Genomic DNA, 24,103 nt, shown 5'->3' on the forward strand with positions numbered 1-24,103 from the left:
CTTTCTCTTGGGCGCAGGGCTCAGCTGGGCAGGCATGCCAGGACCAAGGGCTGGGCCCTCACCTCAGAGCCCCTCTGGGTTGCTGCAGCATCTCCTCTTTTCAGGGTGAACTGCTCTGGGGGCTGGGAGATAGTGGAGATGCACCCCACAGGGCCAAGGCAGCCTGGGCACTTTCCCCAGGAAATTCTTGATACTCTGCACTTTTCCAGCTGGCCTCCTTTAAAGGGGCTGCTCATCTGTCCTCCCCTGCATGTACTAGAATTGGCCCCACAGGCTGACCCAGCTGGACCCCAGGCTCTGCGTGAGCCGTGGCCTGGATTTGTTTACCCATCTTCAACTCTCTGCAGGGGAGCAGCCCTTGGTTTCTGCACGAGGGCAGTTCTAGGTCACCTTTGAAAGGACCTGCTGGGATTTCTGCAATGCTCCCCTCCAGCGTCCACAGCGGGTCACTGAAGCCCAGCTGACGGTCTGTCCCTGCCTACCCCGAGAGCCTCTGACCCTGAAGCTTGCAGTTTTTCTCAACCACATCACATCCTCATCACAGACACCAGTGTCAGAGTCTTCCTTGGCCTCTGAATCAGGGCCAGGCCCCTCCTTTGTTCAGCCCAGCATCCTCCTGTCCCAGCCGTGTCCTATATATCAATCAGCTTTCTGTGTAGAAAGTAGAAACACCCAAAGTATCCAGCAGAAAGAGATTTAATAAGGGAAATAGCGACTTATAGAGTGATCAGAGGGCCTAGACAAATGAAGGTCAGGACCACTGCTAGGCTTTTGGCTTAAGGTCACATCCCCACAGCTGTGAGCCTGAGACCAGGAGACAGCTGCTGCCCCTGCAAGGACCACTAGTGTGGCTCCAGCTGCCCCGCATTCAGGAAGCTGGTGACAAGACCATGGATATACCAGTTGCTGCAGATCCTCACGTTGGCAGGAGCCCGCGGACCGTCCACCACACTGCAGAGGAGCGCCTCTGCCTCCCTGCCACTGTCCAGAGCTCATGGAAATGCCTCTTGTTGGCAAAACTGAAACTGCAGCCAGATCCAGGCAGCAAGAAACTCTGGGAAATGTCATTTTTGTCCTGCTAGCCCCTGTGATATAGAGGGAACATAAAGGATATGAAATAATGCTGAATGCTGGTAGACAATACCCAGCACAGCCCAGAACTCACTCAGACCCCAGCTGGCCCGCAGTCCCGGCCTGCTGTAGCCCCACCCAAGCCTGTGGCTGGCGCTGACTCCTGCCTCTGTTGCATCGCCCCACACAGCCTCTGTCCCTTCGCCGGGTGGAGGACCAGCCCCCTCCATTCCCCAGCCCACACCCAGCTCCTTCAGCTGAGGTCCTCCTAACCCCAGCATAGCTCCTGGGCCTTCCTGGGGCTTTTTTGGGATGGAACCAATCCAAAGGCTGGCTCCGCTGGAGGCTGGCTTGGGACTCAGATGCCTGTGCTCTAGCTGTAAACACAGAATGTCTCTGAGCCACATTCCCAGAGCACATTCACCTGGGGGTCTCGTCCAGCTGTGAGGTTCTGAGATTTCTAAGTGTCTTTATTTATAAGCAGAGTGGACATGGACACACACACACACACACACACACATACACACACACGCACACATACACGTACACACAGTCCTCAGGGAGCTGCAGCTGTGCTGAGTCAACCCAGAGTCACTGTCCAACTCTCCTCTGGAAACGTGGGCAGAGATAGGTGCTGAGGGAGGAGGGGTGACTGAAGCAGAAGGCAGGAAAGGCCAGGGGCTGCCCCCCTGCCCAGCGCATCCCCCACCACTGACTTCTGGCTTGAGTGGGCTGGGAAAACCCATGGAGGGCAGGCTTGGGGAGGACAGAGGAGGCTGGGGTGAGAGACGTGGTAAGGGCAGAAGTGAAGCACTCAGGCCACACGAGAGGAAAAGCCACTGTCTGTGCTGAGCTGGACCTAGGGGCTCAGACCCCAGCCTCCCTGCTGTCCCCTCCTTAGCACTGCCTCAACTAGACCTCTCCCAAAGCAAAGCTATAGCCATGCCAATGACCTTGAGCTGCACATTCAGCTTAATCCGCATCAGTGTCAGTATGAAGGCCTTGCTGTCAGCCCAGGATATTTATAACCTGCTTGCCAGGTCCCACTACCTGGCGGCTGCCAGGAAACTAGGCCACAGGAGCCACAGAGGAGGCAAGCCCTCTCCCCATCCCAACCCCAGCCTCAGACGGCTCCTCCGTGGCTGTTGGCACCCGCCCCGGCTGTGTGCCTCCTCCCCATGTCCCTGCTCCCTGCTGGCGATCAAAACCCACCAGAGTTCCCAATGCCTGGGGACATGTCCACAGCTTCCACTTACCATTGTTTTCCCTGCCTGTTCCCTGTGGCAGTGTGGTGTGGTCACGAAGTCTCCGCCTGCTTGGGGTCAGGTGCCGGTTCCACTGTTCTCTGTGTTGACCTGGATAATCTTGTGTGACTTTTCTGTGTCTCAGTTTTCTTATCTGTAAAATGGAATTAATAATGAAGACTCCATGAATAAAAGGCTCAGAATGGTGCCTGACACATAATAAGGACTCAGTGTGTGCTAGCTTATCTAGAAAGGTCTATCCGATAGCAGCAGAAGCTCCAGGGCCAGGCTGTTCAGGTTCAAATCCTGGTCTGGCCACTCACTGGCTATGTGACCTTGTGCCCATTAATTATCTACTCTGGGCCTGAGTTTCTTCCCATGATATGGTTTGGATGTTTGTCCCCTCCATATCTCATGTTGAAATGTGATCCCCAGTGTTGGCGGTGGGGCCTGGTGGGAGGTGTTTGGATCATGGGGACTGATCTCTCATGAATGGCCTGGTGCCCTTCTTGTGGTAATTAGTGAGTTCTCGCTCTGAGGGCATGTGAGATCTGGTTGTTTAAAAGTGTGTGGGACCTCCCCGTTCTCTCTCTCGCTCTCTCTCTCGCCATGTGACACGCCTGTTCCTGCTTCATCTTCCACCAAGAGTAAAAGCTCCCTGAGGCCTCACCAGGAGCAGATACTGAGTCGTGCTTCCTGTGTAGCCTGCAGAACTGTGAGCAGATTAAACTTTTTTTTTTTTTAATAAATTACTCAGTCTCAGGTATTCCTTTATGGCAACACAAAAACCATGTAAAATTGGAAATGATAATAGTATCTACCCGTGGAATTGTAAGGATTAAATAAGCTAATCTGTAAAGCTCTGAGAATGGTGCCTGGTGCACAGTAGGTGGTCAATTAGTATTAGCTCTGATAATGATAAGGATTACCATCATCATCATCATCGTCATCATCATCATCGTTTATTCTGGAATGATTTTCTCCCAGCCAGGCTGCCCTCTCTTCTTCCTGCCTCCACACTTTAGCTGACACAAACATTTTCCTTACACACACACTCTCTTCTTCCCTCCCAATTCAAATGTTGCATTTATTTCAAGCCTCACCTCCTCCATGCAGCCTTCCTTGACCATTTTGGTGAGCTTTGCACTGTCTCCCTTACCCAAACCACCTTAGACCTGATCCCCCACGTGATTCCCCTGAGTAAACCCAGACTCCAGACCCTGAAGGCAGAGGCTCTGCCAAGCTCACTTCTCCTTCCTGCCTTATGCTGGGCCAACAGCGGTGAGGTCAAAGATGTCCTGGATCAGACGTGTCCTTGCTGAGTGTCCAGGGCCCTCTGCTCTGGGCAGGGGTCTGATTCCTGGGATAAGGGTGCAGTGTGACCTGGTCCTCAATAGACAGCTGTGTCTATGGGAACACACGCACACACACACACACACGCACACACACACACACACACACACACATGCTTGCACCCTGTAAAGTAAAACCTAGTTGTTTCCCCAGAAATAATCCCACATTCTGGCCACTGACAACCAAAATGCATTTTTTCCCAAGCCCAGCCATTTTCTGGATTTTCTCAGTTCGAGAGAGGACCAGGCTTGTATGCTGTGTCCTAGGGGTGGACCCGAAAGCTTTCCCCACCAGGAAAGGGCAGGCAGGAAAACATCTTCCTCGGACACCCAGGCACAACAAAGCACAGGGACACAGGGCTCAACACGGGGGGGGGGGGGCAGAGGGGGTGGGGGCAAGGATCTGGCTCAAACACCACAGTCCTTTCCTTGAAGAAGAAAGCAGCACCCAAGTGTCACTGTGTTCCCCCTGTTGAAGGCCTGACAAACAGCAGGTCGGCCCAGCAGGTCAGCGGTTCTGACCTGGCAGTCTCAGCCTCAGCTAGTCAGAGGCTTGCTGACACTGCCTGCCTCCTCCCCTCCTCCCCACAGGCCTGTCACTGCAGGGACAGCTCTCCTCCAGCCTCCTCCACTGCCTCCCCAGCAATTTCCTCTCCTCCCGGGAATGGCCAGGATCAACGTTGCTCAGCCCACAGGGGCTGCCTTTGGTGGCAGCCCCCCTTTTTCCTGTGTGCTGGGGGAAGGGGCAGGGGATAGGAAAGGGGCTCAGCAGGGTTGGGGAGGGGCCCTTCCTCTGTATTCATTGTCCCCTCTGGGGGTTGAGGGTGGTTACAAAATGGATGAGGATGGGAAGAGCCCTCCTGCTGAGGCCCCTGTGCTTGGCCCTCAGTCTGTCCCTTACCCGTCTCCCCTGCTCTGGTCTAAGAGCACCTAAAAAGGAGACTCACTCTAGCTCTCATGACCCAGAACTGAAAAGTAATCCCCTCCACGTCCTTTCTAAGTTATCCCAGAGAATAATGCCATGTCAAAGGGACATTTGTCTAACGGAAGGAGCCCAGGCCAGGGGAGAAGGGCGTGGGAGAGAGAAGCCTTAAAAAATCCAGCCAAGCATCTGTGGTTTGTGCTCCACGTAAAGTGAAATCTGGGCATTTCTTCCACTAAGCAGCACGGGAATAAGTGTAGTGATACTAGCTGGCATTTACACAACACACTACAGTTACAAGATCCTTGCCACACCCTCTCGGTTTGTTACCCTTCTGCATTGCAATAGAGCGAGGGAAGGCTGTTGAACCCCCTTTGACGTGGAAGGAAACAGAGCCTCAGAGCAGCTAGGAAGGGGGGATCAGAGGCTGTTGGTGTCCCACCCAGATGTCCTTTACCAGCTGGGCGCTCACTCCAAGCTGCTGCAGTGTTGGCTGCTGACAGCTCATAACTGTACCCTTCTCCTCCACATCGCCTTAGCCAGCAGGAGCCACTTCCCTGGGAGATGCTTTGGAGGTTAAGCCCTCTACCATAGCCCCTCCCCTGGGAATAGCCTTTAGCTAAGGCCTGACTGCTGTAGAGACAGAAAAGCCACTCTCTTGTCTTCGGGGAGACCAAACTCCATGCGCCGTACCTGCCCCAAAGCCCCTGTGTGTTTGGGCCCAGCTAGGCCTCCCCTGAAGTGGCGTCTTTGCCTGGACCCTTCTGCTTCCCCATCATGCCCCACGATCCCTCCCAGCTTCTCCTGCAAGCACTCACTCAACAAACCACACGCTGGAATCTCCTCTCAAACCCTGCTTCTAGGGAACCAGACAGAGGGCTAGTACACAGGGCTTCAGATCCTGAATCCAGATGTTCCTGAGACAAACTGGTTCCCAGGCATCCTGTGGGTGTCTGTTGTGGTGAGAACCTTGCTGTCTTCCAGGACGCCAGCTCCCTCCCTCTCCCCCTGCCAGGGGAGAAGCTGGTTCTTAACACTTTGACTGTGAACTGAGGGATGAAGCTGCTCAGAGCCCCGGCACCTCCCACACCCCACTGAAAGCTCCCTCTCTCCACCTCCCACCCCGGCTGTGGCAGCCAACACCATGACTCAGGCCCCATCCCCACAGCCCTCCACGGGCCCCCAGATTGCTACCCAGTGCCCTGGCATGGTAAGCAGTACAGATGGCAATTAACTGCGTGACAGGAAAATATCCCAACACTAATTATTTCAGGGACAAGGCCGGGGATCATTAATAAGTGATGAAGGAATCTTTCCAGAGGCTCTTTGGCTGGCTCCTGCACCAGCCTGCAGAAGGCTGGAGACTGAAAGGGACCCTTCCCCACGCAGAGCTCAGTGGTGTGGGTGGGCGGTGAGACAAGTGGCAGTGCCTTTCCAGCGGAAGTCAAGCCGCTCTCCCCAGCAGTTAAATCGACAACTGTTAAGGGTACAGTCCTCATCCTTCAGACAGGCAGGAAGCAAACAACAGTAGTTCCCTGGATCTTCTCTGATGAATAATTGATTGTAGAATGCAATCTCATGAATGAATTCCGGGAGAATCCCCAGTCAACCCCTTCTACACTCTCACATCTGCCTCCCCTTCCCTGGCTCAATCCAAGAGGCATGCACAATTTCCATTTTCCTGAAACGATTCTGTTTCCTCTGTGCCTGCTTCTAACGTGGCCCCCGGGACAACTCCCACATGGAGCAGCAGTCAGAGGCCAGGAACAAAGGATGGCGTGCCCAAATGGAGGGCTGAACCACGCCGGGTCGGCCCCGTGCTTGGACAGTGTCTCTCTCCAGCAGCATACCACAGCGAGGCCAGGAGAGGAGAAAAGCACCGTGCATTCATAAACCCTTTCATGTGCCAGAGTGAATGCAAATGCACACACTCTCACACTCCCATGTGCACACTGACACCCACTCTTGTACCCACACTGGCACACACACATGCACAGACACACTCAACACACACACACACACTGACACACTCACACACATACACACTGACACACTCACACACATACACACAGACACACTCCTGCATACACACTGGCACACTCACACATGCACACTGACACACTCACACACATACACACAGACACACTCCTGCATACACACTGGCACACTCACACATGCACACTGACACACACACACATGCACTGACACACACACACACACTGACACACTGACACACAATTGCTCTTGCATACACATGCACACTGACATACATATGCACTGACACACTCACATACACAGACACACACACACACATGCCCACACACACATTGATGCACACCCGTGCATACACTGACACACATGTAAACTGACACACATACATATATACACACTAACACACCACACTGACAAACTCCTACATTGACACACACATATGCACTGACACACACACATACACACATTCACTTACATACACTGACTCACTAACACAAGCACATGCACACTGACACACGTGCACTGACACACACATACAGTGACACACACACAGATACACAAATATGCACTGACACATGCTCACATTCACATAGCCTCACACATATACATACACTGATGTACACATACACACTGACACACATCACACACACTGACACATTCTTTCACACCCTCTCACACTCAGATGTACCCACTGACACACACATACACACACTGACACACATATGCATATGCACTGACATGCTGACACACACATATACACACTGACACACACACACATACCCACGGATACACACTCCCACACATACATGCACACTGACACACTCTCATTCTCTCTCACACACATTCACATACACTCTCATACTGGCCATACACTCACACTCACACATTCTCTCACACACACACTCTCACACTTACACACATGTACACACTGACACACAAGCCCTTTCACACTCTCTCACACACACATACACTCAGTTGAACAGAGAGGGGCTCCCATACTTTAAGAGCCTAAATAGGTTGGGAACGGTGGCTCACGCCTGTAGTCCCAGCACTTTGAGAGGCCGAGGTGGGTGAATCACGAGGTCAAGAGATCGAGACCGTCTTACCCAACATGGTGAAACCCTGTCTCTACTAAAAATACAAAAGTTAGCTGGGGGTGGCGGTTCGCACCTATAGTCCCAGCTACTCGGGAGGCTGAGGTAGGAGAATCTCTTGAACCTGGGAGGCGGAGGTTGTAGTGAGCTCAGATCGTGCCACTGCACTCCAGCCCGGATGACAGAGCGAGACTCCATCTCAAAAAAATTAAAAAAAAAAAAAAACAGCCTAAATATGGAGGAGATATTTATGGGGAAAGAGATATTTGCTTCACAAAAGGATTTGCAGCAGGGCTTCTTTCAGTAATAAGAAAACAAAGTGCATTGAAAATGGAATTTGATTTACAAAAATGCGATTTCTCTGTAAATTTTCAGAAGCCCGTGCCTTGTAGGGTATGCATGTGTGCTTGTAAAGATGCAGAACTTGTCACTGCCTCTCTCCATGTAGTTGGGGAGAAGGGCAGGGATGTCAGATGGAAATCCTGGCCAAGCCTGCAGACTCAAGGGTCTGATGGCAATCTAGCTTGGAGGACCACAAATACCATCTCCTTCTGCACCTCCAGCTTGCAAAGGTGAAACCGAACACTTTATCCCCAAGGCTACCACAATCCAAAAATTCAAGGTGTATTGTGCTCAAAAGGTCCTCATCTCCAAATTCTTTCCTTTTATCCCCTAACTCACTAACCAGCTCAGCCTCCAATGGATGTTTTGAGTGGGGTTAACTAGGAAAGATCTTATCAATTATCTCAACTGACTTCTTCATTGATGACAAATGAGGCAGAAGACTGCCCCGAACCAGCACCTACTAGACCCCGTGCCCTCCAGCCTTCATCCTCACCAGGCATCCCCATAGTTGTACGAGGCCAAAGCCGAGAGAAAAGGCTCTGGGCATCACGTCCTGCTGTCCTGTCTCTTCCAGGCCCATGCCTCCCTCCCTCTCCCTGCTTCAGTCACCTTCTTTCCCTGCTGGAAGTGAACAGATGAGTCATTTGAACTTTAGCTTCCTAGGCTGCTCTTCTGGATGAGTTTGGAACTCACTCTTTTTGGGTAAGGACACCATCCACTAATTAAGACCCCCTCCCTTAGGAGACACCTCCTGTGCTGGACACTAAACTAGGGTCTCAAAGGATTGTCTTGGTAATGCCTTAAGGGAACTGGACACCTAGGGACTTGAAGACACACCAGGGAGTAAAATTCAGGTCTCTGATAATTTCCAAAACTTGTTCCAGCAGACAAACAGACTCTTCTTCAAATTTAAGCTCCTTTCTTGTAATAACAAGAAGGCTGATCACAATAGCAAATACTTATTTAAAAAAAACCACAGCTGATGTATATGCCAGCTATTGTGCTAAGCCCTTTACGTATGTGAACCCATTCCATCATCGCCATAATGCTCTCTAAAGGAAGTACTGTCATTACCCCTCAGAGGCCCAGAGAGTTTCAATAACTCCCTCAAGGTCACACAGCTAGTAAGTGACACAGGAGGGAATTGAGTTCTGACTCCTTGAACCCTGCAGACATCTCCATTTCTGACCTCAGATCTTACCAATCTTCCCCCACCCCCAGCCTCTTCTCTCCAGCTACAAACACACCAAGCCCATTCCCCACAAGGCTTCTGACTTTGCTGTTTCCTCTGCCCGGAAGGCTCCACCTCCAGCTCATCCTGTCTACTCAGTGGGGCCTTGCCTGACAACCCCGTCTAAAGTAGCGACTGTGGCCACCCCCACCCTCACCTACCCTTCATTTACTGGGCATCGATCTGCTGTAATTCCATCAGCATTCCTCACTACCTCAAATGACCTTATCTGTTGGTTTACTGATTCCACCACAACGAAAACTGCAATGTGCGCAGTGATTCTGCCCCTCTCCTTCACTATTGTGCACTTTCATCTGTAACACCTTGGCTTGGCACAAAGTGGGCATGCAATAAAGACTGATTGATCAAGGAGTGCTCTATTCACAAACCAATATGCACACACACTCACATGCGCACACACTGCACGCTGGCGTGTGCATGGGAATGCATTCACATTAGACCACAGGCAGACGCCAAGTCAGTGATACAGTCCTCTGCAGTGTAACACTGATAGAAGTGGTGAGGCCAGACTGACATAAATGGGCTTTCTAGCAGCCGATGCTAAGAAACAGAACTCCTCTGAGGACAGATCCATAATTACCCGGCCTGGAAGAATGCAAAACAGAAAATAGAGCCTCTGTGTAGGAGCCCCAGCATCTCCACCACCTGGTCCAGGCCTTTTGTGTTGGTTGCCTGGAGAAATGGAAGACGATTAAAAGGTGTGAGAAACTGGCCCCTTCAGAGTCCTTGGAAGGGGACGGCGCTAGACCAGTTGCTCTAGTTACTGAATTAAGCTCGCTAAATATAGCTGGGTCAGACATGGGGCGCTGAGGAGGCAGGTCTGAAATCAGATGGGGTGGAGGGGGCTTCCCAGTTCCCTGCCCCCTGCCTTATACTCCCACCCCAGGCCCAGTTTGTAATGAGGGGATGCCCTTGACATGGAGGTGGAGGAAGAGGGAGAAGCAGATGCCTCAGCTTACGGTTGTTCTCATCCAGTGCCTGCCCAGAGCTGGGCATTCCATTCGGAATGGCAGATATCTGAGGTCAAGGTACAGCCAAACTCTAGCAGATAGGACACTTGTTCTATGGTACTCAGGCTTGATCAATTTCAATGCTGCTCAAAGCCTTCGTGTGTGCACATGTGAGTGTGGTTCACACAGTAGGAGGGGCAAGAAGGTAAATATGTAAATATGATATCTTTACAGAGCAGAAGCATGGGGGTGTTGGTGAGAGCAAAACTCTGGAGCTGTCACTAGTGGCATGGAGCTGGATGAGGACTACCTCCTCAGCCCAGCAGATTCCCAAAGCTCCTGCTTCCACAGAAGAAGATTCCTAGAATCATGTAGTCGGTGGAAAGGGCTGAGAAAAGCTCTCCATAGCAGAGGGCCTGTGGAGCCCAAGCCCTCCGAGACATTTGGCGAGCCAGGGTGCCTGCGTCTGGAATCACCTCATTGCAAGGTGCCCAACATGCCCCTCCCCCTTGTCCTCTTGGGCAATCCCAGCCTTTGGAGCTCTTGGTTCCAAAAGCTCTTCCCTAGCCCCGGGTGATGTTCCCCTGGACTCCTAGCCAGAAAGCCTTGGAATGGTCCTGAGAGCACCCACTGTGGTGGCCTGAGATTCTCCTTATCAGCTCATGAATAACCATCCTACCCAGGCCCCCTACCAGCCCAGAGAACTTGTCTGTGAAATGGGAACTACAATGACCTCTTCAGAGGTTATTCTGAGGGTGAAATGAGAAATGGCAGTAAAGCGTCCAGCACAGTGTACAAGTCCAATAGCAAAGATGGCATTAGAATGTTTGCTATATTTTCTTTCTTTCTTCTCTTTGTGTCTCTTTGGATTTTGTATTTCCTACAGGAAGGAGATGTGGCCAAACTGTGATGTTGCTTCCTACCTCCTTAAACTACCCTAAGAAGCTTCCTTCTCCACCCCTACCTCTAGTGAAAGCCCTCACCACCCCCCATGTTGTTGCATATGGCAGGATTTCCTTCTTTGCTAAGGCTGAATTTTACTCCGTTGCATGTGTATTCCACTTTTCTTAAACCGCTCCTTCGTTAATGAACAGCAAGGTTGCCTCCACATCTTGGCTGTTGTGGATAATGCAATCAACATGGAAGTGCATGTTTGAGATCCTGATTTTAATTCTTTTGGATGAATACCCAGGAGTGGGATTACTGGATTTCACTTATATGAAGTATCTAAAATAGTCAAACTCACAGAAGCAGAGAGTGGAACGGTGGTTGCCAGGGACTGGGAGGAGGGGGAGATGGAGAGTTGCTATTCAGTAGGTACACAGTTTCAGTTATGCAAGGTGAATACATTCTAGAAATCTGCTGTACAATGTTGTTGTACATTGTCATAGTTAACAATACCTTATTGTACACTTAAAAACTTGTTAAGGGAGCAGATCTCAAGTTAAGTGTTCTCAATACAATAAAAAAAAATGATCACAATCACAGTGCCCCATTCTGCTGGTTTCTGTGAGGCAGGCTAGTTGACCTTGCTGCCTAGCTGGGGACAGTAAGCCGGGCTGTACCTGACACTATATTGCATCTGTGTTGCTCTTCCTGCTGCTGCCTTTCTTCCAGATGTCTCCTGACTTTCTTGTTCTTTCACAAGAATCAAAGCCTGTGATTATTGGTCAAGCAAGAACACAGGGCAGGAGACCACCTCGCCCATCTGAAGAAATGCATGCAGAAAAGCGACATTTTCTAATTGTGGGGAGCCACCACCTGACCCTACCCAGGCTCCCTCCTTCCTGTCTTATACCATCTGAGCCCCAGGTATCTGTAGAGGGATCTGCTTATAGGACCTGGGGCCTATGTTTCTGCCCCTCCACCACCCAAGTTGTCTAGTCTCCAACTTCAGTGGTGAGGGAGAGCTAGGGCACCTAGAGAAAAGCCCCACTGCTGCCTCCTTTCTCAGGGTGAGGTTCTCATGACTGCTCACTGAGAAGGACTGGGATGTGAGCTGGAATCCCAGTATGAGGAGAAAGTGTGCCCCCATCCTCCTTGCTCCTTCCTTTCCTTTCCTTCCCTTCTTGCAGCTCAGCTGTGGCCCTCCATTTACATCCATGAGGGGAAGCTCTTCACCTGGGCAGCTCCCCTGTTTCTCAGCCAAGTGTCCCAGTACTGCCAGCCCTGTCTTGAAGTTGACCTCAGAACATATTCTCCCATGGTTCAAAGGGCCTGGGCAGCCACTCTTGCTCCAACAGAGCCACCCTTGCATCAGGACGGGGAGAACAGGGTTCTTGAATGAAGGTTTTATATTGTATTTCTTACTGCTTGAAGTTGTACTTCGGGGTGAAGAGGATTAAGACAAGAGTTTATTGTTACTTTCCACCACAACCAGATGGACTGTACCTGAGACAGAAGGGGGATGAGAATAAAAGGGAGGGACTCCCATCTCCCCTAGAGGAGCGATGGCCTCCTGTCACCCTGCAGGCTCCCTAGAGCAGAGCTGTGATGTGCTGGGAGTGGGGGCCATCTTCTTATGCATAATTACGTTTTGCAGAGGGGGTTCTAGAACACTAAGGAATGGCTTCTTCACCACTGGCACACTGGGCAAGGCTGGGGAGAGCTATGGGGTGTGGTTTCTCTGGTGTGGTTTCTTGGTGATTGTACCAAGAATGGTGGAAAGGATGACTCTTGGGTCACAGATGACTGTGGCAGCAGTGCCATCCTCATGTGGGTGGGGAGGTGACTCCCAGGGAATTGGGACCCTTTGCTTATGTTGTTTATGTCTGAAGTTATATCAAGAGCTCTTGGATGCCTTTCAGTTCACATTTGGGACAGTGAGGCTCAATTTCCTGCTGGGCCTGGGGGAAGTAAGCAGCTGGCCCCACCTCCTTAGAAATTTTCTCCAGTCTAAGCTCTGACTCATAGCTGGTTTCTCCATTCAGATGATGACCACAGCCCACTCTGGATGCCAAATCTGTCTGTGCTCAGGGATCTAGGAGGGCAAGAGTGGATCTGGTCAACCTGGGGAAGCCTCATGGGGGACAGGCAAGATTACACACTCTCCCAGGCCGGATGAACTCTGATATCCAACATGTCCAGTATTACTGAGGAAAATATTGGTACTCCTTAGCACAAATATCTTACAGAGAATTCTAACATCAGATAAGGAAGACCAGGCTGGATGGCCTCTGAAATACTTGCTGTGCCAGTTCAGTGATTCTAGAACCCAATATGCCCAATGTTATCATTAATATGCTGCCATTGATTACAATGTGCTCAGTGATGCATATAATTAATATAATGGAGGCCGTTAGCACTTCCACTTCTCCAAGTCTGTGTTATGCATTTAATTACTTTAGCACTTCACAGTTTATAAATATACAACCCCCTGAGCTAGATCTTTCTCCAATGCCATTTTACAAATTAAGGAACTGAGGTCATAGAATAAAACCCCACTTTCCTCACTCATGAAGAGACAAGCAGCTTCTCCCTATCTAGGCTGCTGAAGGACCTTCTTGTTCTCCCCAGGCCACCACCCTATAGCCCACACTGTTTGCCCTCCCCCACAAGCTCACACAACCACATCCCCCAGACTCCAAAGGAGTTTGCTCCCTCCTCAGGCCTCCTTGGTCCTCAGAAAAAACAGTCATTCTTTTTTTTTTTTTTTTGAAGGAGTCTTGCTTTGTTGCCCAGGCTGGAGTGCAGTGGCACAATCTCTGCTCACTGCAACCTCTGCCTCCAGGTTCAGGCGATTCTTCTGCTTCAGCCTCCTGAGTAGCTGGGACAACAGGCGCGTGCCACCACACCCAGCTAATTTTTGTATTTTTAGTAGAGACGGGGTTTCACCATATTGGCCAGGCTGGTCTCGGACGCCTGACCTCGTAATCCTCCCACCTCGTCCTCCCAAAGTGCTTGGATTACAGGCGTGAGCCACTGTGCCAGGCCACAACAGTCATTCTTAACTGGATGGCAAGCTAATTTCTTCCCCTTCAAGGCATTAGTTGAGCTTTAATAAAGAGACAAGCAGGTCTGAGAACCACTAAGAGCACCCGTGAATTCTCCTGGCTGTAAGAACCACCTTGGACTGAGTGATTTTCTGGCCAATCCATCCTTGCCCAGGCGGTGTGTTCCTCAGAGTCACAGGTACCTGGTAAATTTGTGAAAACATGCCTGTCTGTCAGCTCGAGAAGCTGGTTCTTCAGGGAGGCTTGTAAAGACCTCAAAGTCATGGGGCTATGTTCTTTCATTTCTCACAACATGGGGAAGAGTGTCTAGCATTCAGCAAGTTACTAAATGTGAGTTGTTTTGATTTCTACATCTCCCTCACATTGCTGCTGGGCTCTGTCTTCTGAAGTTCATGGCCCATGTGTTAGGATCCATGACTTGGGATATTAAGGACTTTTCTGGGTTTCATACTGGGGTAGGAGAATATATTCACTGAAGGCTTACTCAGCCCTGTCCCTTATTAGGACTGTGACCTTGGATGTCTCTTGTTTAACCTTTTTATATCTTAGCTTGTTCATCTAAAACATGAGTCTTTGTGTCATGGGCTTAGTGAGGATTAGTTATCATAGCACATATGAGGTGCTTAGCAGAAGTTGTGTAAAGAAGCACCAGTTTCTCCCTTTCCTACCCATGAAGCCCCATCTAGATTGCTAAGAACCTTCCTTTTTGTGGAGCCTTAGAATCGTCAAGTGAGATTTGCAGGCGCCCCACCTCCTGGGCTTCAATCTTTCATCACAGGTGCCATTGCTTGGTCCCTCCGTGTCCTTGAAACATTTGGTAAAGCCACATCTTAGAACATCTCCTCTGCTCCCCTCCCCTAAGCTGAACAAATCTAACTCCCTTGAGATCCAGCTTTGTCCCAGCCCCACCCTCCTTCCCTGCCTGTGTCATGGCTGACTCAGGGACCATGCCAGGTTCTAGAAGGCCAGTGGCTCATTATCCCCACCCTCTGCATTTTGGCCCCATGGGGCAGCTTTAGCTCCTCATTTGAGGAGGCCTGGGTGGGGTGATGGGCAGGGCCCAGCCATGGGATATTTACAGAGGGGTCTGGAGCCAGGCTCCCTGATATGACAGCTGCTGTGTGCTCAAGAGCATGTGTACCCCCATACCTACTGATCCCGGGCTAAAAAGGCAACAGGTAAAAGTGAGGTTATCAGGAGTCCTGAGGTGCCCACAGGTGGTATATGACCCCCAGGCAGGAAGAAAGAGCACCCTGAGGCCAGAATATAGGCTTCCCTTCCTCAGAGTCCTAGTCCCTGCTTTTTTGTTGTTGTTGATGCCACATTTACTGCCACTGCTACTCCTCTCTTGCATTCTCTGGTGGCTGGAATGTGAGAATGGAGAGAAAGTAAAGAAAACCATCAGGGGTCCCCCCAGGCTCTGAGTTTCAGGAGTCTCCTTGTCCACTGCTTGAGCCAGAACCAGAGGTTTTCTTCTGCAACTCTCTGTCGGCACCGTGCTGCTCACTCCTGGGTTTCAGGCCATGCTGAGTTCTGCTCAAGAGATTCCAGAGGAAAAAGTGTGCACAACTCACCACCAGCTTTGTGGTACTTCGAATCCTGGTTGTTTTCACCCATCCACTTGCTGGTATTTACTGTTTGGATCATTCAAATAGCTGCACCATGCCCTCTATCGATTGTATCGTCAGTGGGAGAGAGAGGCTGCCCTGTGTTTACTTCATCTTACCTGCAACAGAACACAGTAAAATGGTAAAGCCCTGTCAAGTCCTTCTCCTCCCTCCAGAAGGAAGGAGTCAAGCCCTGGCTTATTGTCACATCGTCCCATATCCCTATAAAAACACAATCACACCTATTCATTTATTCATTCATGTAACAAATATTTCTTGAGCACTGATTCTGTGCTAGGCCCCTTCTAGACACTGGGCATACAGCAATGAAAAAAAAAGACAAAACTACTGTCAGGCAAGGCAGTAACCATATAAACAAGTAATGTCATATATAATACGTGGGTAATAAGTGCCATTGTGAAAAATTCAGGAAGGTAAAAGGATAGGAATGCTTTTTGATAAAGGTGGACAGGCAGGACCTCTTTGAACAGGTAATGACATCTGAAGAGAAGGTAAAAAAAAAAAAAAAAAAAAAAGGCGACCTCTCCAAATACCTGAGGTATTCCTGGAATGGAAATTGCCATCACTCTTTAAGAGATGAGGGTACGCTCCTGGCAGGTGTGAGGGAAATTGCCATCACTCTTTAAGAGATGAGGGCGCACTCCTGGCAGGTGTGAGGGAAAGCCAGGTGCCTGTGAGCAGGACTGCAGGTGGCAAGGAATGCAGCTGAGGATGAAGTTGGAGACGGGCAGGAGAGGCAGCAGGTCACACGGACTGTGTAGGCTGTGATTAGGACTTTGGCTTTTACTCTGAGTGAGATGGGGCATCAATGTGGAGCTTGATGCAGAGTGGTATTATCTAACCTATAATTCAACAGGATCCATCTGACTGCTATTGAAAATAGATTGGGATAGGGGAGTGGGGCCAAGAAGGAAGCAGAAAAGTCATCTAAAAGGCTATTAAAGTAATTAGGAGAGAGAAAATTGTTTATTGATCCAGGGTGATTGAGGTGGAGGAAATTAGAAAGGCTTGGGTTCTGAATATATGTTGAAGGTAGAATGGACAAGATTTCTTGACAGAGTACGCTTGGATAGTGACAGAAGGTGAATGGTCAACTTGGCATTGGCACAGAGACCATCTGGTAGTTCCTGCTGACCCGGGAATCTCCTACCCAACACCCCTGACGTCATAATATCCAGCCACTTAATGAAGAAAGAAGATTCCCTGGGAGAGAGACTTCACTACCTCACACAACAGCCTTTTGCGGTCCTCTAACATTCTTTCCTATGCTCACTCAAAATCCACTTTCCTGTGTCTTTCCCTCACCACTCCTAAAGCAATACAAAGCAGACCTCCACCACCTCCCACAGGACAGTCCTCCAGATTCCTCCGAGGTTATCCTTGAAACTGAACTCTTCCATAGTTGATGTTCCCCATTAATGCTGTTTTCAGGAGGAAGAAACTCTGGGTTTTCTACTAAGTAGAAGAATCAGGAACTGATTGCCCTCTGAGCTCCTTCTAGAACATCATTCATGAATTTTGATATGTGATTCACATTGAGGCTATGAGTCTAAATTTGGCACATGCACTCATCCCCATCCTGTTTCTCAGGTGGGAGATTGGAGAGTTAGCTTAGCACATGTTTCCCTACCATTAAGGAAACCACAGCAATTAGAAGAGCCCTTCCTTAGACATCCACCTCCATGTCTCCCCCACCCCATAAGCATCCATACCCACACTCTGTTTTACTGACCATTATGGTAAATGAACTAGCCACATTCCTATTGAAAAGCCATTTCTCCACTGTTCTACTACATCCCATTCCTTCATACATGTTTAAGAAATTGATGTCTCTAACAGGTGAAAGCCACCATGGAATAGAGCTAATATGTTTTTTAAATGAAATACAAGCAGTCTTTATAGAAATAAGAGAAAACCTAAATTTGTGGAAAGGCCAATGTGCCTGGAAAAATTGACTGAGTATAATTAATTCTGAAATGTAGCCTATAAAACTATTAGACTATTAAAGAGAGAAAGAAAAAAAACCATACTCATGGCCTCCACACACAACAACCATAATACCTAGAAAGGTATGAAAATTATATAAGCTTCACAATATTCAAGAAAAACCTGCAAAGCAAGACAAGAGTGGAACATTATTTTCAAGTAATCAAAGAAAAGAAAATGAACTGTGATCCATGGGCTTTATTGCACCAAAACCATCATTCAATTATTAAGACTATAGAAAAACAAATGATTTATTCAAGGAATGAGAGAACTTTGTACACATGAACCCTTCCTGGATAATCTGCTAGATGGAAACATTGGCAAAATAATGATGGTGAGCATGTGGTGTATTTACTGTAGATCTAAGATTTAAATAAGAATCAGGGACAAGGATGGAAAATAATTTATAAGTATTGTATGTTCTAACAAGGTAGAAAGAATACAACTTAAAATTTGAGCTGAGATTAAAGACAGAAAGAGGAAAGTAGAATAAGATCATTGTTGCACAGAAAACAGGCAGGTGTCAAATTATACCACGTAGAATGAACAATCCACATAGTAAAAGGTTAAGTAAGAAAAAAGAAGAATAAAGATATTTTAAAAGACACCAATGCAAAGGTAACTACTGAGCAAAAACATACATTTTTTTTAAATCTCAAGGGAAATCTTTTAAAAAGAGCAAAGAAGACATATCATATAAAGAAAGAAACACACTAAACATAACAATACATAGAAAAATTATAGGATAAATCGACACAGGAAGTTTACACCTAATATAATAGTCATATCAGCATATGAGAGTGAGCTTAAGTTGCCTACTAAAAGAAACGGATTTTCAAAATAACTTACAAAGCAATAGACTGTGGCGTATTCCGTATATAGGAGAAACATTGAAAACAAAATGATCCAAAGGCTTTAATTTTAATGAAAAAGAGAATGTAAAAAAGAAGATGGGAAAAGTCATGCTAGTTAAATGGGAATAACTCTAAAGCAGGGGTAGCTACTCCAATATCACCCAGTGCAGAATTTAGAACACAGAGCATTAAACAAGAAAAAACATAGCATTATAATGCAAAAACCAACGACCTACAATAAAATGTATTATTTATTAAATAATATCTATGTAAAAGATTATACAAAACCCATCTATATGTAAAATAAAAATTACAGCAATGCTAGGATAAATAGACAGAAACAATAGTGATAAGATAGTTTTACACATTACTTTCAGGACAAGAGAAGTCATATGAACAAAAATAAATATGGATAGAGAAGACTTAACCAATATCAATGATAAATTAAATTTCATAAATATGTATCAAACGCTGTACCCTTTAATAAAGAATATTTTCCCTTCTCAAGCAGAAGTGAAAATTTTATTGAAATTCCTCCTATATTAGATCACAAAGGAAATATAAGTAAGTTCCATAGTAGGAATATTATAAACAGAATTATCTAATCCCAATGCAGTAAAAGTAGAAACAAAAGGCAAAATTTTAAAATGCCCTTCCAAAGATAAAGGAAAAGAGACTGACTTCACTCTCCAACCTCAAACAACAAAAACATCTGAAGGAAACATTTAAAACAATGATGTTTAAGATACTGGACATCAAACCATGAAAGACAGTGATCCTGAAGAACTGGAAGACAAATGAGATAGTTCTACAATTTCACCACCTGAGCCCCTTGAGTGGATTTCCAGGCCTCAGTGCAGAAAAGGGGAGCCCAGGTAGACACACCGACCTGAGGAACTGGACGTCTGAGAAGATCAGGATGGCCATAGTTCATAGGACAGAGTACTGGAGAGAAGAGAGTGGCAGAGGGTCTCCCTCAAGTATTCAGTGGAATGCGGATCAGTAGATACATGCAAGGAACTACTCAAAGCCACACAAAGACTTACTTGAAAGAATTAGAGGAAACACTGCCAGGTACGTTGACAGGGCCAAGAATCGTGTCTGTTCCGAATAGCTGAGCTGGAAAATCTCATAGTTCATGCAGAATTGTGTCAAGTATTCATGAGGATCTCACCTCAGAATGCTCTAGACTAAATGCTGCTATCATGCCACCTAACTAATCTTAAAAGCAAGACATGAAAGGATTAACCGTTTCCAAGTAACTTAACAGCACTCCAAAACAAAGCTCAAGAGTATTTAGAGGGAATATATAAATAACCAACACCCAATAAATTAAAATTCATGATGTCTGGCATCCAATAAAAAATTTGCAAGCATGGAAAGAGGCAGGAAAATACAACCCACAATGAGGAGAAAAATCAATCAATTAAAACCAACCAGAACAGGACACAAGTGTTATAATTAGCAGGCAAGGACTTTGAAACAGTTATGATTGTAATCCATATGTTCAAAAAAGTTGGTATAGAGACATACAAGATGTCTAAAAGTTCTAAATTGAACATCTATGGCTGAAAACTACTATATTTTACATGAAAAATACATTGAATGGGATTAATGGCAGATTAGACATTAGAAAAAAGAAAGATGACTGAACTTAAAGATAGCAACAGAATCAATCTAAAATAAAACACAGAGAATGTCTCTAATGTCTGAAATAATAAAAAACAAAATAAAAGGAGCATCAATGAGTTATGGGACAATTTCATGCTGCCTGTCATACCTGTAATTGGAGTCTCCAAAGAAAAGACAAGAAAGAGACAGAAAAAAAAATTTGAAGAAAAATAATAGCCTAAAATAATCTGAATTTGATAAAAACTATTAATGCACAGACCCAAGAAGCTCAAAAGCCCCAAACACAAGAAACACAATGAAAACTGTGCTAAGCCAAATCATGAAATTACTCAAAACTAGTGATAAACAGAAAACCTTAAAAGCAACAGAGAAAAAGACAACTTACATAAAGAGCAACAAAGATAAGGATGATAGCAGCTTCTAGTGAGAAACAATGAAAGCAAGGAGACAGTGTGGCAACATCTTTAAGGTACTAAAAGAAGGAAACAGTCAATGTAAAATTCAAAAATGAAAGCAAAGAATTCTTTAGACATGCAAAAGCTGAAAGCATTCATGCTAGCAGAGTCACACTACAAGATATGTTAAAGAAGGTCTTTCAGGCAGAGGGGAAAATAATAGCAGACTGAAATACAAATCTACCCACAGAAATGAAAGGACAGGAAATGGTATCCAGGTGGATAAATATAGAAATGTTCCTTGATGTACGATGGAGTGCCTCTCCATAAACCCATCTTAAGTCAAAAATGCATTTCATACACCTAACCTACTGAACATCATAGCTTAGTTTACCCTACCTTAAACATGCTCCAAACACTTAACATTAGCCTACAGTTGGGCAAAATCATCTGGCAACACAATACACTGTAGGAGTATTGGTTGTTTATCTGCCTGACTGTGTGGCTGACTGGGAGCTGTGGCTTGCTACTGCTGCTCAGCCACATAGGAGAGTGGAGCTTTCTACTGAATGTATATAGTTTTTGTACCACCATAAAATCCAGAAATCATAAGATGAACCATCATTAAGTCAGAGACCATCTGCATAGTCTCTATAAAAAAGAGATTTTCTTATTTAAGTCTCTTTAAAAGATAATTGCATTTAGAATAAAAATAACTGTAGTGTATAATTTATGATATATGTAAAAGTAAAAGATATAACAGAGACAGTTTAAAGGCCAGAGGGAGATAAATGGAATACACTATTAAAAGGCTCTTATACTATGTATAAAGTAGTATAAACTTACTTGAAGGTATATTGTCATAAGTTGCAGCATGCTGCAAACCCTAAAGCAACCATTGAAATAGCAAAACAAAGTATTATAGATCATAAGCCAACAAAGAAAAGAACATGGAGTTAACAAAAAAAATGCTCAATGAATTCAAAAGAAAGCAAAAACAAGAGGAAACTGAAAATAAAGAACATATGGGACAAATAGAAAACAGGTTGTAAGCCAATATACTTAAACCTAATCATATCAATAGTCACACTGCATGTAAATGCATGTGGCCACACTGCATGCATCTAAACACCCCAATTAAAAGGCAGAAATTATTAAAGTTGAGAAAAAAGCAAGCGTCACTATTGCCGCTGACATAAAACTCACTTTAAATATAAAGACACAAATAAGACAAAGGAATAGGATAATTTAGTGGAGAAGAGATATGGTTTTCAACAAATGGTTCTGTAACAAATTACAAAATATGATATTAACATAAAAACTGACATATAGACCAGTGAAACAAAACAGAGCCCAGAAATACATCCATTCATGGTCATAAAACTACAACTTCATTCTTTTGCATGTGGATATCTACCTTTTCCAACAGAATGTGCAAAAAAAATTCCATCCATACCTTGTACCATACGCAAAAATTAACTCAAAATATATTGCAGATCTAGGCTGGGCAGAGTGGCTCACACCTGTAATCCCAGCACTTTGGGAGGCTGAGGTGGGCAGATCAATTGAGGCCATAAGTTTGAGACCAGCCTGGCCAACATGGTGAAACCCCATCTCTACTAAAAAATACAAAAATTAGCTGGGCATGGTGGTGCACACCTGTAGTCCCAGCTACTCAGGAGGCTGAGGCAAGAGAATCACTTGAACCTGGGAGGCAGAGATTGCAGTAAGCAAAGATCGTACCACTGCACTCCAGCCTGGGTGACAAAAAAAAAAAGTATATATATATACATATATAATTTTGATCTGCTATATATATGTGTGTGTGTGTGTGTGTGTGTGTATTTATATATATATATATATATATATATATATATAGAGAGAGAGAGAGAGAGAGCAGATCTAAATGATCTAAATGTATAATCTGAAAGCATAAAACTTCCTAAGAAAAAACATTTACAACTGTGGAGATCAGGCAAAGGTTTCTTAGGGATGATACCAAAATCATGACCCATATAAAAGAACAAATTGGTAAATTGGGATTCATCAAAATTAAAAACTTCTTTTCTTCAAAATACACTCTTTTTCCTGTATATTAATTATCATGTATTTGAGTACCATTTTTAAAACCTGTAAATCTGTACAAACATACATTTTGCAACCTTGATCAAACTATTTTATTTTATTGTTGTAAGAACACTTAATGTGCGATCTATCCTCTTAACAAATTTTTAAGTGTACGACACGTTATTGCTGATTATAGGAACAATGTGATATAGCAGATCTCTATAGCTTATTTATCCTGCTTGACTGAAACTTTATTCCTGGCGATTAGTAACTCTCCATTTCCTCCTCCTCCTGTTCTCTGGCAACCACCAGAGAGCTCATATAAGTGGAATCATGCAGTCTTTCTGTGACTGGCTGCATTAGTCCATTTTCACAGTACTATAAAAGAATACCCGAGACTAGATAATTCATAAAAGAAAGGTTTAATTGTCTCACAGTTCCACATGGCTGGGGAGGCCTCAAGAAACTTAAAATCATGGCAGAAGGTGAAGGGGAAGCAAGGATCTTCTTCACATGGTGACAGGAGAGAGAAGTGTGAGCAAGAGCAGGGAAAACTGCCTTATAGCCATCAGATCTCCTGAGAACTCACTCACTTTCATGAGAATAGCATGGGGGAAACTGCCCCCAGGATCCAATCACCTCCCACCAGGTCTCTCCCTAGACATGTGGGGATTATGGGGATTACAATTCAAGATGAGATTTGGGTGGGGACACAGCCAAATCATATCACTGGTTTATTTCACTTAGCATAGTGTCCTCAAGATTCATCTATGTCGTCACACATTACGTAATTTCCTTCCTTTTTAAGGCTGAATAGTATTCCATCATATGTATATAGCATGTTTTCTTTATTCATCTCTCTGTCTATGGACACTTAAGTTGCTTCCACAAGTTGGCTTTTGTGAATAATGCTGTAATGAGTAGAGGAGTGCTAATACCTCTTTGATATCCTGATTTTAATTCTCTTGGATAAATACCCAGAAATAGAATAGCTAGATCATATGATAATCCTACTATTTATTTTTTTGAGGATCTTCTTCTATACTGTTTTCCATAGCAGCTGCACCATTTTGCATTCTCACCAACAATGTACAAGGATTCCAGTTTTTCCACAGCCTCTTCAACACTTTGGTTTTTCTGATAATAGCCATCCTGAGAGGTGTGAGGTGTTAGCTCATTGTGGTTTTGACTTACATTTCCTTGATGTTTATTGATGTTGAACATTGATGTTTAGTAACCTAACTAACAGGTTAATAGTTTGTTTTTTTCCTATTGAGTTGTAGGAGTTCCTTACATATTTTGGAGATTAAGCCCTTATCAGATATAAAGCTTGCAAATATTTTCTTCTGTTTTGTAGTTTGTCTTT

General features: G+C 45.8%; 1 long non-coding RNA gene across 4 annotated transcripts in view; it reads right to left on the reverse strand.

Moving 5' to 3' along the window:
- Nucleotides 1–678: 678 nt before the first annotated feature.
- The window catches only part of LOC129472988 (uncharacterized), a 31,160-nt gene continuing 7,735 nt past the window's right edge, over nucleotides 679–24,103 (reverse strand). For all 4 annotated transcript variants that reach the window (XR_008654167.2, XR_010119087.1, XR_008654166.2 and 1 more), the window contains exons 2-4: nucleotides 15,750–15,901; nucleotides 2,328–2,469; nucleotides 679–1,085 (exon numbers count right to left, since the gene is read on the reverse strand). This is a non-coding gene — a long non-coding RNA (uncharacterized lncRNA). The remainder of the gene's footprint in view (nucleotides 1,086–2,327; nucleotides 2,470–15,749; nucleotides 15,902–24,103) is intronic.

This window comes from Symphalangus syndactylus, chromosome 23, assembly GCF_028878055.3.
Source record: "Symphalangus syndactylus isolate Jambi chromosome 23, NHGRI_mSymSyn1-v2.1_pri, whole genome shotgun sequence".
Classification (NCBI taxonomy): domain Eukaryota; kingdom Metazoa; phylum Chordata; class Mammalia; order Primates; family Hylobatidae; genus Symphalangus; species Symphalangus syndactylus.